The sequence below is a fragment of the Lissotriton vulgaris genome, chromosome 11 (assembly GCF_964263255.1).
Source record: "Lissotriton vulgaris chromosome 11, aLisVul1.2, whole genome shotgun sequence".
NCBI classification, from domain to species: domain Eukaryota; kingdom Metazoa; phylum Chordata; class Amphibia; order Caudata; family Salamandridae; genus Lissotriton; species Lissotriton vulgaris.
The window spans coordinates 185204373-185225049 of record NC_141699.1 but is presented as its reverse complement, the minus strand read 5'-3'; positions in this window follow the sequence as shown (position 1 = coordinate 185225049).

Here is a 20677-nt window from a genome sequence, read left to right as displayed (position 1 = left end):
GCGGCTAACAGGATATGAGCTGACACTTTTGGCGCCACATATTACACTGAAAAGATGCGCTACTCTGAACCCCGCCACTTTATTGCCCTATCCGGTCGAGGAAGGTCAGGAAGAAAAACATCACGACTGTGTTTTCCTGACCGAGGAACAGACAAAGGGTCGTGTTGACTTACAGGATGTGCCACTTCCAGATGTGGATGGGGAACTGTGGGTTGATGGATCGTGTTTAAGGCTGCCAGATGGTACGACTTCCGCAGCCTATGCTATCACGACACTTAAGACAGTGGTAGAAACAGCTAGGATACCACAGAAATCGGCTCAGGCAGCAGAGCTGATAGCCTTAACAAGAGCCTGCGAATTGAGTGCTGGCCTATGTGTGAACATATACACAGACAGCCGGTACGCCTTCGGAGTAGCACATGACTTCGGGCTACTCTGGAGAGAGCGTGGGTTTTTGACATCTCATGGGAAACATATTATGCACGGAGAACTAGTGCGTGATCTCCTAAACGCGTTGCTTTGCCCAAAGAAAGTAGCGATAGTGAAATGCAGTGCCCACAAAAAGATTACGGATAAAGTGGGCCAAGGAAATGCCTTCGCAGACAGCATAGTGAGACAAACGGCTATGTCCCGGACTAGCTCCCCCATGTATGTGACACAATCGCAGGCTGAGCGATGGAGCGATGCTAGAGCAGAAATATTGGATATTCAAAAATCGGCTACTGAATCAGAACTTGCGGCATGGGCAGCAGATGGGGTACTAGATGATGAGGGTTGTTGGAGAAGCAAAGAATTGGAGAAATGGAAATTGCCTGCAGCTTACTTGCAGGCGATGGTTCAGATGACACATGGATTAGCACATGTCGGAGCCCTTGCAATCACTCGATTGTTAACACGAGTTTGGGAACATCCCGAGATTGCTAATACAGCCAAGAGAGTAGTGCAGACCTGCCTGGTATGTTTACAACACAATCCTGGAAAGGGGACCCATACTCCGAAAGGAGGGTTCGTTCCACCCTCTGCACCATTTGAGGTACTCCAAATGGATTACATACAACTCGAGCGCTGCAACAACCTGAAGTACGTCCTAGTGGTGGTATGTGCCTTTAGAAAATGGGTTGAGGCCTTCCCCACGAAAGACAACACAGCCCTGACAACGGCTAAGGTGTTGCTTAAGGAATTCTTTCCTCGCTTTGGAGTTTGCAAATTTTTGTGGAGCGATAATGGGCCTCATTTTGTTGGGAAGATTGTGGAGTATGTACTGAAGGGGTTAGGGATTCAGCAGAAGTTCCACGCTGTGTTCCACCCTCAGTCGGCAGGTCTGGTTGAACGGTACAATGCTACGTTGAAACTTAAACTGGCCAAAATTGTGGCATCCACGTCGTTGAAGTGGCCAGATGCTTTGCCGCTAGCACTGCTCTCTCTTAGATCAGTACCCCATTCACGAACTGGCCTTACACCATATGAGGTGGTGTTTGGGCGCCCCATGAATATCTGGGGGGTGCCCAAGCCGCGATTGATACATGATGTGCCTTGTGTTATGATGAACGACTATTTGGCACGATTAACAAATGATTTGCTTTCTATTCATCAACAGGTTCGAGAAGCGCTCCCTGACAACTCTATTGGAGAGGGCCATGATCTTCGCCCCGGCGATCATGTGATGATTCGATCGTTTGAGAGAGCGAGCAGTTTAGAGCCAAGGTGGAAGGGCCCCGAACAGGTCCTCCTTGCGACCCGGACCGCTGTACGAGTGACCAACAGGAAGCAGTGGGTGCACTCGACACACTGCCGCCGTGTCTCTCCGGATCTGGTGACTCCTGCTGTGCTGACTGATTACAAAGAGATTCTGGAGAAAGAAAAGAGCCCAGCTGTGACATCGGCCGAAGTTGAGGGAGCCTTCCCGGACCACGCTGTTGCTGGACGAGAGCACTACAACCTGCGTCCTCGATAAGAAGATTTTTGGTTTTTTGTACGTGACTGGTTGGTTACCGCTCCAGGTTTGTGAAACGGAAACCGGGAATTCCAAGGGGGGGGATCAGTTCTGCCAGTGTAGCGACACCCGTCTTGGCCCGGAGAAGAAAACAACGGCTACCTCGGAGTTCAGCACCGTATTTTTCTTTTTTTTAGGTATACACGCATGTGTATTTGAGACTTTGTGAACAATTTGAACTATTTGAGACTCTGTAAGAACTTTTCCGAACTATGGCATCACCAGCATCACGAGCTAAGCGAATTTTGGGTGCCATTCTCTTTGTTTTGACTATTGTGGTGATAGCTGTAATAGCCTGGGTAGTTGAACTTGTGGTACCTGCACGTGAACATTTGCTGCCGACTACCCCGGCTCAATCTGAACATTTTCACTTTACATTACCCTACCATGAAGAGCGACATCGGCAAACTTATCTGAATAACAGTTTTATTCAGATTCTTCATCACACGCATAATATGACCAATACTTCCAATTGTTGGGTGTGTGGGATGTTACCGGGGCACCAGAAGAGAGGGGGCACCCCACTCATTCCACTCCCGTTTTCGCATAATGGATCCTGCAATGCCTGGTACACCCTCCTCTTTACTCTGAGATGGCCAACCAAAGGGGGGGTGCTTTTTCGCTTGAATAAAATATGCTCCCATGACAAGGATGGGTTTCCACGGGCCGAAGGTACTTGGTTTGAATGGGAAGAGTACAGGCCCGACAATGTATCTGCCCCGCGTGTGTACAGCAATCAACGAAACATCAATGTATCCAGCTCACATGTCATTAATGTCATTGCTACTAAAGCCGATTTGTGTATTAGAAATAAAGGTTCGATTGCGGTAGGGAAAAGTGAATGCAACACCACACTTACTTTTGATAGCCCGAATGGCATCTCGTTCGTAGCATCTCGAAACACGTATTTCATTTGTGGAACGAAGGGTTATCACCAGCTTCCATTGGGATGGTTGGGCACGTGTTATGTATCGTTTGTGCTACCTCCTGTATTCATTGCCCCACCAATGTATCACAATGACTACGTCCTGTATCACGATTTTGTCCTGAATAGAGTTAAGTGGACTGTTGTTCTGGATGACATAGACCAGACTGATACTGCCTTACAACAGTATGTGGACTTCAATTTGGGACTGTTTTCCTTTGTGGGGGCCGCGTTGAACAGCCGGAAAATAAGACGATTGACACGTGTTGTCGAGGCTGTAGCGAATGACACTGCCATTGCCCTAGGAAATATCACTGAGGAACTTCAGATTTCTAGAATAGTTATGCTCCAAAATAGGATGGTGTTGGATGTAGTTCTAGCTGATTGTGGGGGGGGGGCATGCAGAATTATCGGAAGTAGCTGCTGTGTATACATAACTGACAATACTCCATCTGTTTATGATGCCATATCAAAGCTCCATAAAATAGCAGCCGAAATACACCCGGACAATGGAATTGGACACTTTCAGGATGGTTCTGGTCAATGCTTACTTCTTGGGGCTGGAAACTGTTAACGATTCTATGTATAATTGTGGGGGTATTGTTTTTTGTATGTTTATGTATCCAATGTGGCCCAGCCCTATGTTCTATGTGTCTATCAGCTTGTATACCATCGAGGACGAACATTCTGATTATGTTCACTATGAGGTCGATTCAGCTAAACGCTAAAAGGGTCGTCTGTCGTAATTGGCATGGCCGCGTTAGCGTTTAGCTGAAACTACACGTTTTCCTCCTTAACTTGGCCATACATGAAAACGCCATTTTGAATGTTGTGGCGGCCATCTTAGACCATAAGCGGCCTCGTGGCCGGCGTGCCCTTTAGTCCGTTGTCCGTACCACTGACCACTTCAGTCTGCCCAGCAACAGGCTATTTTTAGTACTGGTCAAGCTTGCACATGCGCAGTCCCAACTGACCAGTTACCCCTTAGGAATGTGCACCAAACTGACCAGCGGAGTTGTGCCCCCTCCAATGAGCTGGCTGTGTTCCAAAACATGACCATATATGTACATGAATGTGTTCTAACTTGTGCCGCCTATCTTTTATTACCTCAAAACTGTATAAAAGACGGGGTCACACCGGTGTTCGGTGTGATACCTCTTGCATTACCGAAGGGTGCTGTATGAGTGTACCACCACCCCATGGGGTCTTAATAAACTTGTTCTTTGACTTTTACAGTTTCCGTGCCAACAGTTCTTGAGTGTAAGTGGGTTATCTTCGGAGCATGTAGGCCTTGGGAACCCTGATTACTTCACAGGAACTGCGGTATCCTGCGCAAACGGAGGTGGTGATTTCAAAAGGTAGGACAGCAAAGGGTCCTCTACTACTTCCTCCTTCTTATCCGTACCCGTCGGTAAAACGGGATAACACTTATCCACAGTCATACGCTGCAATCTATCAAAAACTTCCTTTTCCTTTTCCTCCTTATCTCGCTGGAACTGCTCTGCATTTCTTACCGTAGTAACGATCCCTTCTCTCTTATTACGTTTAAGCTGCTTGATTTCTTTCTGCTTGGCTTCTTTACGCCACAACCGAAAGGAATCAAACATGGCCGGCCTTGCTTTTCTTTGGAACAATTTAACTTCAAGATTATCTAAAATCGGGGCCTCAAAACTACCATGAGGTGGCCAACTAAGGACACCGTCTTTTTTAGTATAACGAACCCAACACTCATTGAATGCAATTGGACCCAAGCCATGTCGACTGTACAAATTGTAAGTAGGAGTTCCAACCGGAGGTATCGGACACGAGTCCTCCAGTTGGGAATCCGCACCACATCCTCTAAAGCAACTGAACAAAGTACTACGGCCAGGCATCGTGCACACTGGCCGAGTTTCACAAACGTCAAGGGTTATAGGATTACAATGTCCCTGCAAAGAGCAAAACCCTCGGTTTTTGGCGACTGCAGATGTCAAATATCACAACGAAGAACAAAATACCAAGAACCACAAATGCAATGGAACCATGCAACAACTAAGCACCCACAAAAGGACTCTGGGAGCGACCCACAAATACTTACCTCAAAGATCAGTGGTGTCACCAGGAAGGCCCGTCAATCGTCTCGCTATACCAAGGTCTACGCCAGGCGCCAAAACAGGTCTACAGTCAGGGCAGCAGTCCGTCGCAGCCGTCAGGAGGTGGGGATCTTCGCGGGAAAACTTGTTTCGACAACAGGATCGATGAAGTGGGGTGCACCTTCCCTCGGAGATTTCACACGAAGTTCCTCACGATCGTCGGGCTTTGGACCGGTACCGCTGATGCAGCCCCACATTGGGCGCCAACTGAAGGACTGGGTTTTCCTAAGACCCAGCGGTGCCAGGGATAACACCTAAAACCTTCGTGGGTAACCTGTTCTGGCGTACAAAACGACAGAGACACGGGACACTTCCTTCGACGTCAAAGATTCGAGGTTTATTACTGCAGGGAACACAGAAGTCACAGGAAGTACAACATGTGCAAGTTCGAGGAGTCTGCTTCAAATTGTATCTGTGGATCGATCTTCTTATACAGTTTTTGGACATAGGATAGCATGGAGCACAAAGGATTACAACCTGGTTCCCATCGTAAAGGTCATAGGGGGTCGCTTTCATGTATTCAGGGCCCGGAACATAATTACAGTAGCATTTGGCAGTTCCCAACTGTAAAAGTACATCTTCCCACCATTAGTACATTCCGTTCGGCAGTAAACGAATCAAGGAAGAGACAGAAACAGATGCAGAGGAAGACGAGAACAGTGAACAAATCGAAGAGGGTGTAAAAGGGGTTGTATCAAAAAACACAAGTTGTAGGCATCAAAGAGAACGTGCCTAATGAATGAACAACTAAGACAATAGACCGGCACAGCAAGATGAGCCTTGAGCGGGGCCATCTGCCTTACAGTGTCATCCCCCTCATCATAAAGACACCTTCAAAGGAACACGTGTCTTCCGCAAGAGTTTGGGAATCCCAGGGTCGCGAAGCGGACAGTGTCCGTTCGCTGGCTACTTGAGGGCAAGAAACAAAATGGATGCCGTATCTAAGATGGAACCCATGGTTTCAGATGAAGAAACCCATGAAACAAACGAACGGTTTAGGCTAGCGCAGCGAAAACGCGTACACTCACCAAAACTCGTCATTTGCGGTTCATAGATACCAGACTCGACTATATTCGTGCGAGTCGAAAACACCACTTACAATTGTCACGGAACCTCAGTACCTTTCGTCGTATAGTCTGCAGTTCCTAGTTCTGGTGGTTCTGTGAAGTGTTCAATACCTTCGGGCTGAAATGCTGGTGAAGTCTTTGAACTGACGCTAGAACCAAAGTCTGTCTTGGCGCTGCCTTAAACTACTTCCAGACGATAGTCAAAGATCAGGGTAAATTAGGCTTCAGGGAAACAAACCGCTTTGCCACTGACTGAAATATCACTGCTGCTCTCGAGCTGACAATACCAAAATGCTCGACGAGTTGTCACAGGAAGTCCGTTCTTCCCTTCACGGACTCGAAGTTTACTCAGACGACTTCTTCTCAAGGATTGAGATAAGAGAGGCTTCTCTTATCTCCGAATGAGCTTGTACTCTGAATTTCCAATTCCGTTCCTCCCGCTATGGAAATAAACGCGGAGGAACGGACAAGACTTCTCCTCAGGATACGATTCAAATTGAAGTGCGCAGCTCACAGGGCTCGCGCGCTCCACGTAAACTAAACCGCCTAGCCAGGCAACTATTACCCACTACCTGGCGACTTTGGCGGCCATCTTAAGAAGGACAACTAACCTTACAGATACTGCCATATGTTGACAGTTCTAGGTTTAATTAGGAATCGAGCATGCCCAACCCTTCTAGAACTACCCAGAGCAGCCACAACATGTCTCCTGACACTAACACTCCGCTTTGAGAAAGCTGCAGCTCGAGTAAAAATCTACTTGAGCGGCAGAAAAGCACAGCTCCTACTGTGCAAGATGCCGTTTTCAATGATTGCACAGTGCCGGATGCTTGTCCGCACTGTGCAATCATTGAAAATGACATCTTGCACAGTGCGAACATGCTACTACGCAGTTCGCGTAGTGCTATGCGTAGCTCCCGTAGTGCTAAGTGCTCTTCGCGTAGCGTTACTTCACGAACTACGCCCACCCCTAGTGGTTTGGTAACATAGCCCTTTTCCACTGTCTTTATAAAATGATATCCCCATTTGTATTCTATGGAATTGCGACAATGCTGACAATATTGTGTTTATGCATTTTGTTGCTAGTAATGGCATACGTACTATACAATAGAGCACATTAGTTAAAATAAATATCTTAAACTATACTGTGACTCTAATTACTCTTATTGTGGACAGGTATGAGTGAGTGAGCGAAAGAGTTGTCTTGCTACGGCCATTCCTGAGAGCGTCTGGAGTGTTGTGTTCTGGGCTGTCTAATCATCGGTAGCTTCACTATTAGTCGGAGAACGAATGAGACACTACAGCTAGTCGGTGTTTGGGATTGTGAGCACTGGGGTGATAGGTTGGTACACCACTATCCCCGAGGTCCTGGTTTCCTACACTTAGTTCTGTATATATGCAGAATCTCTGCAACAGAACAGACCTTGAAATAGGGCAATCTAAGTGTGGCAATCCCTTTCTTACATAGAACTTGTTTTTCCTATTTTTTGTACAACAAGATTGTCACATTTTGGCTATGTTTAAAGGACTGTCAATAGTAAATGACAAACAATGGGTAACAGAACGATCCCCAACATGTGAGGGGAAAACTATGCAAAATTGACATGGATATCCTTTGGGACAAAAAAAAGTATGAAGGCTAAAACAAGAACTGACCCAAATATAAAACAAGCATTGACATAAACAATTGTCTCACCTTTGGTTCCTTATAAGTATTTAGCCATGCAGCACATTATCCTGAGTGCTACAACATCTACTGTTAATTTACTTTATTTTTCATGTGTTAAGTTATATGCAGGATATGCAGTTACCTCACAAAATACTTACAGAATATTTATTTTAAGCCATACTTTTGACCCTCCTCCTCCGCTCACTGACAGCACCCCATTGCAGTCGAAATCCTAGTCCTCATGCTTTTTTAATATACTTCAACCTCAGGATATGGGTAAAGAAAGAGAAACTGAGAAACCGGAATTAATGTCTTGAGGTCTGACAGGCAATTAAGGTTGCCAAAGGAGCACAAAAGTAACATGATTGGAAATGGCTCTTTGAGTAATCTAGTCTACATTGTACTCCCTATAAAAGACTGGGGGTTCATATACGTTTTATGATTTCACAGTAACAAAAATGGAAAACATTTTTGTTTTCTGGACATTTAACACTTGGGTCTCTGTTAATCCGTCAATCAACCAGCATTTGTATAGCGCAGCACTGTCACCCAAGGAGCATCTGTGTGCGGAGGAGGAAAATGGCAGGAAGAGGGAAGAAACGAGCAGAAGAAGCAAAATAAAGGTCAGAAGTCAGGCAGAAAGAGGCGAAATAATGGTCAGAAACTAGCCGGATGAAGCAAAATAAAGGTCATAAATTACCAGGAAGAGCCAAAATGATGACCAGAAAGAGAAGAGAAGAGGCAGAAAGAGGCACGATAAGGATCAGACACAAGCAGAAAGAGGCAAAATTAAGTTCAGAAACCAGCAAAAAAAGGTAAAGTAAAAGTCAGGTACAGCAGAAAGAGGCAACATAACAGGCAGAATGAGCAGAAAGAGGCAGAGTCGAGGGCAGGAGTGAGCAGCGAAGAATCGGAAAAGTGGGCAGAAAATTAGCAGAGTAGGCGCAACAGAAGGCAGCAGAGGTAAAACACCTGATGACCCTATTCCTTAGAAACATACTAAAGTACTGATATCCTTCATTTTCAGCATGGTGGACCACCAGGCAGCTCATAGTTCCAATACTGGCTTTCATTTACAGCAGAATGTATTATAGTTTGTAATCTTATTTAACTCCATTTGGTAAGCTAATGGTTTATAAAAAATAAGTCCTGGTGGTTGTGGTGATATAAAGTCATATGGGGACCATCAAGCTGAAGGTGTCAGTGCTTTTCTCACCTCAGACATCACTCACTCCACCATGGTCATCCACCCTTGCATGGAGCTCCACTTCTACTGAAATGTCTCCTCTACCGAGAGCCAGGCCTTCCACTTGTGTCAGCCATTGTACCAGGAAGAAGACTGACAAACCTCAGAGCAACTCCCAGGCCACATACCACAACTTATACTCATACAAGCCCATGCACCAGGGAACATAAGACTTACAAGCACCAAAGAACAACTCACAGGCCACGCCTTCCCTGCACTGAGGCCACTTCACCGCGGCGCAAAGGACAATTTTGTGTCTGCGGTTCTCGATAGAGGGGAATATGGCCGTGACCACTAGGGGGTAAGTGCTGCTAGTAAATGCCCATTTGTAGGCACCAAAATAACTACAGAGACTGGGTGTATGTCACTCTGGATATGGCATAGATGGTGAATGTTAAAGCATTTTTTTAGGCAACAGACTTCAAAGAAGTAGATGGACCTCTCAAACAAGATCTACCAGGTTGCCGCTGCTAATTCGGAATGCCTAGCGATAGCCAGTACAGGCAAGAGGAAGCACGTCTTCCATGTTTACATGGAACACGAGTTGAGGGCAACCCATTGAATGACGCACAACTCAGGTTACAGTTTGAGGAAATCCCCTGAGGCTCACAGCCATACATTTTATTTTGTCCACCGCCAAGTTAGATCCATAATAAACACTGCTTATCTGCTTCAACAAAAACATGTAATGTCAGAGTTGTAGCTGCCGAGTTTTCGGTTACATATGTATATTTCAATGTTTTCAGTGTGTGTATATGAGTGACATTTTTCGTCTGTCAAACTTGGGGTACTTTGAGTGATACTTTTCCCCTGAGTAGATGAAAAGTAGGAGCTGTATTCTAAGATGGCCACTGCATTTGTCTAAAAAAAAGTCAATTTAATTTTCACAGTCCTTAAAATGCATTCCTCGGCAAAGAGGACAGGGTAGAATAAATAGTACCTGTATTGCAGAGGAGGGGCACTAATCAAGTCAAATTAATCTGCACTTGGCAGCTGCTCCTCAGCTCGGAAACGGAAGTGATGTATCAGCTGAGCGAACCAATTAGATGGTGTGAGAAGTTGGCTTGATATGTGATGTCCACTATTCTAGTGGGCACCCTGTATCCATCCAAACAACCCTTATGGTGATGGTTGTAAAGTCAATCCTATAGACCAGCTATCCTTGTGGTAGCATGGACAAAGCAGTCTTAGGCTAATACTTCAGAGAGCATGTGAGGCCAATTGTTTTACCAATAATAACCCCTTGAATACCAAATGAAAGGACACCACACAAGGTATATATAAAATATATATGTATTTATTACTAACACAACCCCTCTGCACTCTTTATGAGGTCAGAGTTCGAGATACAGCTCAAGTGACTCAATAAGCATACTATAAGTTGCACAAATAAAATTCTGCCCTAGGCATATCACGAACCATATACTAAGTAAGTGGTATAAGAACCACTTCAGAACAGGTGAATAGGCCTAGGGCCTAGGGAATCACTGGGACTACACTGAACACCCACAGGTTAGGAAGTAGAAGTCTCACAGGATGTGTGTGCAGTGTCTAAACACACACGCGTGTTCTCATCGACTTTCAATGGGAACGTAAAGTTAACAAAGTAGTTGATTTCGGACACTTCCGGGTGGACTACGGGAAAACCCAGTTAAAGTAGGACACTTGGATAGTTATTACCCATGGGAGCACTGGAGTACTCGAGTTACCTCACCCAGGGAAGCTGGGTGCATAGGTGTGAAGTTGTGTCGGGTTTCGTCATCAAATCCTATCGAGAGCTGCAAGAAGATGCTGCAGGAGACCAGGAGGAAGATGTCCAGATGGATCCAAGGGTAGATAGAAGAAGTGAAGAACCTGAAAGCAGAGGGGACAGAGTCTGGGTCACTAGCCAGTGACCAGTAAGGAACCAGAAAGGAACCAGGCGATGTCGAGCTGCAAACAGGTGAAGAAGTGAAGCTTGTCTCTGCAGCCACGTGGACCAGGAGGCATTGATGATGACCAGGAGCTGGATACGGACTGACCCACAAAGGCTCTCACTGTTGGCGGTGTCGGCTTCCGGGTTGGAGTCAACAAGCCTTGACAAAGGCAAACCACGCAGGAAGTGAAGATCGGCTTCTTGTACAGACCATCAAGGTCTCTGGTGCTTCCCCTTTACAGTAAAGCAAGAGCAAGTCCATAGCAACCAGGCAAGCAGCATTGATTCAAAATGGTGTCTTCAAGATGGCCACTAGCCAACGGGCTAGCAACTGCAAAGATGCATCAAGGAGAAATGCAAGAGCAGGCCCCACGCGGCACTCATGGAGTGTGGAGGGCTGAGCTTCGGTGCACTTACAGCTTGGGGTTGGGGCTTTCCTAATCCCCAATACACAATTTCGAGGATGCCTCAGAAGCTGCACTGTTTAGCAAAGAGCAAAATGGCCCGGTGTCCAGTCCCACGTCTCTCGTGTCTGCCACAGGTCTCAGCTTTTCCTGGAGATGTGGATCTGGGTCAGAGAAGACTGGAAGTCCAGTCCTGTGAAGCAGAGTCATCGGGATCCTTCAGGAGCGTCGACAAAGCAAACTGGCAATTCACTAGTTGGTGCCTGTTTGCACAGGGTGGTCACTCCTTGATCACATGGGAGATTCTTCAGTCTTCTAGTTGCAGTAGAATGTCGAAAGTCCAGAGTTTAGTTTCAGAGTTTCAATTCAGGATAATCTAAAGTGTCTAGACTAAGCTCCTAGCTTTTTACTGATTAAAGGGGCTGGATTACCTGCTAGGTCCCTCCTATGGGTGGTACCAGGGAAAGGGGTGGTTACAGCCCTTTCCCTTTGTCCAGTTCTGCGCAAGAGCTGGGGCTGGAGTGCCCCAGCAACTGGTTTGAACCGGGCTATGCATGGAGCACCTTGTGTGCCCCAGGCAGTGTCTCATTTCATTCAACCCACCCTGCCCCAATACACTATAGCCTGTCTGGGGAGGTGCCAGCACCTCCCAAGGCAGGAAATCTATTGTCCAGGCCTCCCTCGCTGGAAGGGCTCCCAGCTGCAGAAGGTCAGACTTGTGTCTGTGGCAGCAGCATCCATTTTGTGATACTGAGGCTCTGTTTACCTTTAACCGGTTAAAGCTACAACTACATGTCTTCTCCCTCTTGAAGGGTGGAATGCTACCCCCCGTCACCATAACTGGTGAGGGGGTAGTAATCCAAAGCGTATGACACTTTACACGACATGTTTTGATAAAGCCAAACCAAAGTTAGCATTAACCGCAGGGATTATAATGCACTTAAGAGTATATGGTATGGCTATATCATAGAACAGCTATAAGGACATGGTTACAAAAGCCGCAGACAGGCTCAGCTCATGCTAGAGCACCATCTCACATAAAACCAAGCACTCTGCCTTCAGGATTGTCAAGGCCTGCCATAGGAGTGACTTATAGGTATATATGTGTTGATATGTAATGGTAGGTATAGGGATACTATACCTAAGCAAGGGGTGATTACACGACCTTGCCCCAGCTGGGTGATCAGCCAGTTGTGTCAATGTGGATGGCCAGCCAGGGGTGGCTTAATACACGCTGCAGCCCCTGGTAGGCCTTGGATGCGCCCATGCCCTGGGTACCTATGGTACACTATACAGGGGCTCACAAAGTGACCCAATACCCAATTAGGTATGTACCTAAAGTACATGGTATGAATTTAGAGAGAGAACAGCTGGGGTGTGGGTCTGATTAGCAGGCCCACAGCCACACTAAAGGTGAGAAACCAGTATTGAGAGCAAAAAGAGGGGGTGACCATAGGAAGCAGACCCTACTCTCCTACAGATGGCAGTCAAGAGGAGCAACACTGGAGTCAACATGTGGTAAGCAGAAGGTAGGATCAAAGTCCTTTTACTAAATCCAGCATGTCTCGAAGAAGCACCTAAAAAAGGCTCAGCAGTAAGAGGCAGAGAGAAATCTCAGGATTTAGGGAGTTAAGTAACCTCAGTCATTCATTCTAGCACACTTTTACCCAGTTTGATCCAGGGAAATGTTGTTTGTCATATGTCACCATAGTTGGCATCCACAAAGAAATATCTCTACGGTTCAAGTCCACCCTAGGATCAGACTTTTTCAAATCCTCGGAGACAGCATTTAATTTACCTACAATTAGTATGTGTGATTTAACTGATGCTAGACTAACAGGATCCTTTGGATAAAATAGAACTTATACATTTTAGAAGGGCGGAAGAGCCATTTTTATCTATGGAAGTCTTATCAACGTTGAGTAAATCTACAGCAATATGGTGCTCATTCATTCCCCTTATTCTGAGGTGATAGATTATTCAGGTTATGTACATTTTACTAGGAGGCAGTCATAGCAGATGCAGCAGCAGAGCAGGTCCTCGTATCAATTTCCCCTGCAACAGTTCTCCTGTCCAGCTTGCCCATAGTCTGCTATCCTCTGCTGCCTGCCTCCATGCTGCCCTCTGTTTGTGCTTTCTCTGCTCGCTTCTTGCTCAGTTTTACTTTTTCTGCATATTTTTTTGCCCTCTTTTTGCTGTTTCTGCTCGGTTTTCTGCCCTCCATTTTGCCTATTCTGGTCATTTATATGCCCTCTGTTTTGCCATCTTCTGCTCTGTTTTGCCTTTACTGTTCCTTTTATCTGACCCTTGTTGTTCGTCTTCTACTCGTTTTCTGCCCTCTGCATTGCTTTTTCTGCATGTTGTTCTGCCCTCTGTTTTGCTTTTCCTGCTCATTTTTCTGTCCTCCTTTTTGCCCTCTTCTGCTGTTTTACCTTTCTGCTCCTTTTTTCTGCCCTGTTTAGACTTTCCACTTGTTTTTTGCACTCTGTTTTGACTTTTCTGCTTGTTTCTTCCCTCTTTCAGATGTTCCCCTCCTCCTGCCATTTCCCTCCTCTCTCTTCCTGCAACCAAGCACCCCACCCTCCCCCCTGGACCTACTTTTATGGAAGTCACAACATGACCCCACTGAGCTGGTCCTCATACTAGCTCCCCCTGTGAGATCTCTCCTATCCAGATTGCCTTCAATCCACTACCCTCTGCTGCCTGTCTACCTGCTGCCCTCTGTTTGTGCATGTTCTGCGGGTATTGTGCTCTGTTTTGCCTTTTGTGCTCCTTCTTCTACCCTCTGTTTTGCCTTTCCTGCTTGTTTTACTGCCCTCTGTTTTGCAATCTTCTGGTCAGTTTTGCCTTTTCTGTTAGTTTTTCTGCCCTCTGTTTTGTCTTTGCTGCACGTTTTTCTGCGGTCTCTTTGGCCAGTCTGCTCATTTTTCTGCCTTCTGTTTTACCATCTTCTGTTCTGATTTGCCTTTTTGCTTGTTTTTTTGCCCTCTGTTTTGCCTTTTCTGCTCGTTATTCTGCCCTCTAATTTGTCTTTACTGCTTGTTTCGTCCCTCTTCCTGCTGTTTCCTCAAAACCTGGCTTTTCAACAGAGACCTTGCACCCCAGTGCCGAGATATCACCTGGGGTGACAGTGCTGCGCTCTGCAAATGCTGATTGGTTGGTTGAAAATAACACTTATTGTAACCATTGCTACAAGACCTCAAGTTCGTCCAACAATCGGGTTTGAATACCAGAATCAATCAATATATAATCCTGGTTCATTGTAGCCACTTATGGCGCATGATTCCTGGACGCAATGGGCTTGCCATAAAGAAATAAAGATCTGGCAGTGATTGTCCCACTTTTTTGAGTGATGTTTAGCTTTGCTCTCTCTATTAAGAGTTTCTGACTTTACAGGAGAGATCTGAAAATGCATTACCTCATCCTCTGTCTTCTTCGAACAGTCCTTACACTGTGATAAGGAATTGCTTAGTATTCAGGACTGTACAGAGGAACATCTGGACTCAGAGCAATGGAGATTACCGGTAAGTAGCTGGGTCATTAAATATTAGATGTTAGTGTCTGGAAGATGTTGTTGCATTGTAACATGTGTATTATATTTCATTGTGTATGTGATGGTGCCTAGCAGATAGGGCTTGCTCTGTTGCAACAAAAAAAAGCAATCTTTGGTGTCTGACTGAGCGCGCGTTAACCAGCCTTCGACATCCCTTCAGGTACAGGCCTGAGGTAGAGATACAGACTCTCCCGTCTGAAAACATTTCAGTACAGAGATGTTTTTCATGGAATGTCAGCGCCGACGCCACCGCACGCTGTCGACATCTTTTAAGTATGCGCGTGCATAGATGCAGGGCTTGTGGGCGAGGAGGCGAGAGCGGCCACGACAGAGAAAGCCTTTGTGCAAAGTGCAGTCTCTGAAAATAGTTTTCGCTCACACTGCGGCCTTTCACATTTTCGCAACATGTCGTTTTAGGTTTCGCTCAAGGGGCGAACGCAACACAGTAGGGAAATATCTCGTGAATTTTCCCCTAGAAGCTAGGAGCGGACTGAGAGGAGTCTCCTCGCGCTCAGCAGGCTGGTTACTGCCTCCGATGATTCAGGGTCGATGTTTATATATTCTGCCAACAAAAGACTTTTGAGAGCATGGAGGCTCTCTGAATAATTTAAGAATTTTTCCTGCTTTAAAAGCAGCTATATTTGTTCTTTTATGTTCTACAAGATCTCAGCCGCATTTTAATTTGTTTCCGTTCATGAGAAAGGCAGCATCTTACCTGTAATGCTGGTATCCCGTGGTGAAGAAAGGCATTTCGAAATGGTGTATACGCGCTGGTTCTTGCTGCTGTTACATGTTTCTGGCTTCTCCCCAGGCACATTATCTGAAAAGTCCCCGATATCCCTGATTTGTTTTTTTCCACAGAAGAAGAGGCGAGTATGGTGCGTTAAATATAATTATATTATGCGTGACAACAACAAAACACACATATCCTTTAAGAGGCAATAAATATGTCGTCCGATTTATGACGACTTGCGCATCCCTGCAAATCAGCAGGGAGGTGCCAGGTAAGATGCGTCACACAAGTTTTACTATGCGGCGCATCGTGGTGCAAGGATAAACAGATGCAAGACGCATCTCCTGTCGGAAAAGGGAGGCGCATTGCTGGAGTCGTGTCGCAAGCGCGAAGTAACTACAGCAATCCTCGTGGCCTACCCATACATAACGTGGTGCCTCACGCCCTACGCCTGCTTCAAGTAGGTGCAAGGTTTTGACGCAGAGGCATCGGAAAAGTGACTCAGTGGAATCATGTAGATTTCACTCAGGCACTTTACCGAGGCTTTACTGCGCCGGAACGCCCCCCACACCGGAACGCCGACATGAAATCTGCGTCAGGTTTCATGTGGTGCAGGGCTTTACAACGTGACTCATCTCACTAGATGTGTCACATTGTAAATAGGGTGCAACGTGGCGCATGGTTTACGCCACTGCTCCGTCACAAAAGTGACGCAACGGCGTTGCAAAAGTGGAGCATGGGGCTCGTAAATCTGCCCTGTCGACTAAAATGTGGCTAAAACAAAATGGTGGATCCATGTTCCCTAAAAAAAACACTAAAGCGTTCAGATTCATAGTAGAGCATTAATCCTAGAAACATGCCCGTTCAGAAATATTGCACAGAAATGTGCTATACACAATATGGGCCTGGTGGATAGCATACCAATGTATTCATTCCAGTAAGATAGTTTGGCCTGACATGGCCACTCCGCCTTTCATCCTTCCTAGGTCGCCAAATGGGAACATTTCAGTTGCGTAACAATGTGAACATCTGTTATTTAGCGCCAAGCTGCCCCTGGATTGTGCACATTTAAAAGTGAACTGGTCACGTTTTTCAAGAGGAGGAGAGTGCCCACAGTCCCAGCAACAATGGTGTAAGATGGACAGATGCTCAGAAGTTCAGCCTCTACGACTTAGGCCATAATTGTGGACAGCCAAAAAGCACAGGCTCGATGCCAGCAGTGCTCTACCACTGCTGGCGATATTACTGTTATTCTACGTTTCTATGCAACTGGGACAGTGCGGCACACAGGTGGCATGACCTGGACCGACTTTTCCCAAATCTTAATCCACTGGCCATCAGTACATTGCATTACGGTCGCCAACACATTATGTCAGCATGTGGCTAATGTGACTAATGAATCCACTCCAGGAGTCAGTTTGGCCTCAAGGTCTCTGGTTGAAATTTAGCAGTTCTGCTCGGCCTTTCAACTTTTTCGAGATAATAACATTAGTAGTAGAGCTACAGTCAAAAACTGTCCATTATTAAGAAGATTCCCCACAGGATGACGGTGCCCTTTGCCAATGTTTTTGTTTTAGAAAATATGAAGTAAAACATTTTAATTTCCGAATATAATCACCATATTTGGCTGTATCATCACCACCTAGAACCATTAAGGGCTTTGGAGCAGAAATCCAGGGATTGAAGACTGCATCATTCAATAAATGCCCACATAGCATGCGATTATTCACTGGTTCCACCCACGATGCAATGCCTTGCCTCACACCACTGGGACACGGCACATTGTCATAATATGATGTGACTCCTTGGTGTACGTTTTGTAAACGTGGATGTATGACGGTACGACGCGTACCGTCACAACGCGTGCTTTTACAACGCGTCTTTAACAATGCAAGTCGTTACAACAACTTGCGTTGGGGGCACTGATAGTGAATAGTATAATTTACAATTCTAACACCAGTCCCCGTGGATACTAGGGAAGGTGTTGGAATAGTAAATATACTATTCTTTATGGTTACGAATTGCGTTGTAACGGATGCGTTGTAAAAGTACTGCGGGGTAACATCCGCGTCGAAAAGGATGTTCCCCTGTAGACGTGAAAGAGGCTCACAAAGCATCTGGCAATACAAAAGGGCGCGAGTCTTGCATAGTAATAACTAACACCTTCCCTTATCTTGAGAGGGGCAGCTAGTTGAATTGAAAATTCTCCATGTGGTTTATTTCCATAAAATTCGGCCTACCACTGAACTGTAGTCAGCCAGCGGAGAGTATCCTGCAGCTCTCCAGGCCAACCGTTCCGCAATCCAGGACAATGGAACACAGTAAACCAATTAAATACATTGCAACATACACACAACCAAAGCCTGCTTACAGACCCGTACAAATAATCCTAAACCTGCCAACCAACCAGATACAACAATAACACAGTATCATTTCACCTCTCCCTTTATCAGCTATTGTTTTTTGTTTTTTTAATGAATTTTTACAAATAATATCACGAAATTGCTTAGGTAACTTGGAAACTTTAGAGGTAACTTTTGTACCAATATTTACATCAAACATTGCATTGCTAGACATATCATCATATGTTGAACTTGCTGAACATTTCCTTACAACATTCGAACAAAATCAAGAACTTGCAGAAAGTACAGAAGTACAGTAAAATGGAAAAGTTACAACAGTTTAAACTAAACTTTAAAAATGCCCCAAACGCAAATAGCACAAGGCAACAATTTCCCCTGCAAAATACTTTAAAAATTTGAATAAAAAATAAAAATGGTGAGCAAACACATGAGGAAGATGAAGAAACATGTCTGGAGCTAATCCTTTGCAAAAAGAGCAATTGATGGACAGAATGCAGAAAAATGTCATGCATTCACCCCAGTACAGAGATCTGCGCCTAAATACATTGTTTTTTTGCTCTCCGTGCCATTCCAGTTTGAACCCAGTCATATGCAAATCAGTCTTGAACCTGTCCCCCATAGGAACAGTCCAGTCCGAACTGCCAGGCCAGGTCCTCCCTGGACTGGAAACAAGCATCATAGGACTGGGTTTGGGGTTTCAGCCCCAAACTTTCCTAATCAATAGTAGCCACTGTAACACTTTTTTAACAAAATGTCATGCAGATTGTTCAAACAAGGGCAAAATTATAGCTAAGCCAATATATGCTCTTCCTATGTAAACTTGGTCTTAGCGATAACTACCCACTGGTGACCGCCAGTAGGTAATAAATATATATATATATGTGTATATCTCTTAGAGTCCTCTCGCCTCTTCATCCCCTCTCGTCGGAAGTCACGGCACAGCAAGCAGGTAGGTTTTTTCAAAATTATTTTATTTTACACACCAGGTGCAAAAGTTTCCGTGCAGTAAATTGGATGGCCTATGCGTTTCGGTTACTCCTAGCCTTCCACTGGACCATAGAGTCCCTGGAGTCTAGACCATTTTTAAAGTGCTTAGTGCAGGTACTCGCTTCCCTTTCCATTATTCCTCTAGACTGTCAACCTTGCTTACAATCTATGGCAAAATAGAGTTCGCCATTTTCTTGATATAAAACATCACAGTAAAGTACATGTAATTGTTAAATTATTTTAAATAATTGCATTTCATTATTCTCTGCGTATTATAGATTCAGACTAGAAACATTTAACTCACAGTAAAGTACCAGTGAGGAAGCAATAAAGGAAAAACATTTTTATATATATATATATATTTCAAAAAATATTTTTGGTTTTTCATCAAGTACTTTTTGCATCGTTTTCTTCAAAAATTGTTTGTTCTTATCAGGGTTTGTGTTTCTTGATGCTTATGTACATTATATACAAAATTCTGTGTTCCCTACCGAGAAAGATTTTTTTGGTTTGTTCTTACGGGAAATTTACAATTCTCGACGACCATGTACATTATTTACAGATTTCTGTATCCTCAATTGGAGTCCTCTTTTGAAATTCGTTCTTATTTCCCTTGAACTATTTGCAGTCCATATTGTAAAGTACATTTTTATGTTTCAGCAAAATATATCAGTTGGACGGACTCCAGTTTGAGATCAACTCCATCTATATACATATTACATCACAGTCAAGACAACCCATTCGTCTTTTAATCATTATGCTTTTTTTTGTCTATCCTTTCATTCAATGTTCATCTGGCGACTTCACCGGTACTTTTCAACATATTCACATCTACGTACAGATATATACAAACAGCCCCAAGATATTGGAGTTCAAAGTTGTTTGACTGGATTCTTTTTATCATATATTTACAGATGTACAAACAGTTCAGAATCTTGGTTGTGTCCATATGGATCCTCTGTCCCCATCCCAAGGATCATTCTTGATTCAAGTTTGCGTAGTTACAATGTACGATCTCCCCCTCTCTCTGATGGTTTACTGAGTTTAATCCCTGAGTATTTCAATAGATTGGGGTTGCTTTGATGACAATCAGCAAAATGTTTGGCCATGGGGTAATTGGGGTCCTTGTTCTTGATCGCACGTAGGTGTTGGAGGATCCTTAGTTTTAGTTTTTTTATGGTGCTTCCTATGTAGGACTTACCACATGGACACACAAGCTTGTAGACCACATATTTTGATTCACACGTTATGTGGTCACTGATTTTCTCCGTTCTTCCGTGTTGCAATTTATATTCAGTGATATTTGCGCCATGCTCACAGGCCTTACATTTGGCGCATTTCCAAAAATCCAGGTGTTGTCAGCCAAGAGGTCTTTTTTGGTTGCTTAATTTGTAAATGACTGAGTTAAAATATCACGTAGAGATGACGTTTTCCTATATGTGATACTTGTAAATGCTGTTAAGTTTTCTTTCAGAGTTTCATCAAGGAGTAAGATGTTCCAATTCCTCCGTAGAGCCTTTTTCAGTTCATCACTCTGGTTGTTGAAATCCATGATCAAGCGAGTCACTTTGTTGGTCCCTCCTGTTTCGGTAGTCGTTACATTTGTTTTGCCACTTCCCGGTACTAGAATATTTGATCTTTTCTTCAAATCCATCCTTGATTTCGCTGTTTCAATGACTTCCTCCGGGTA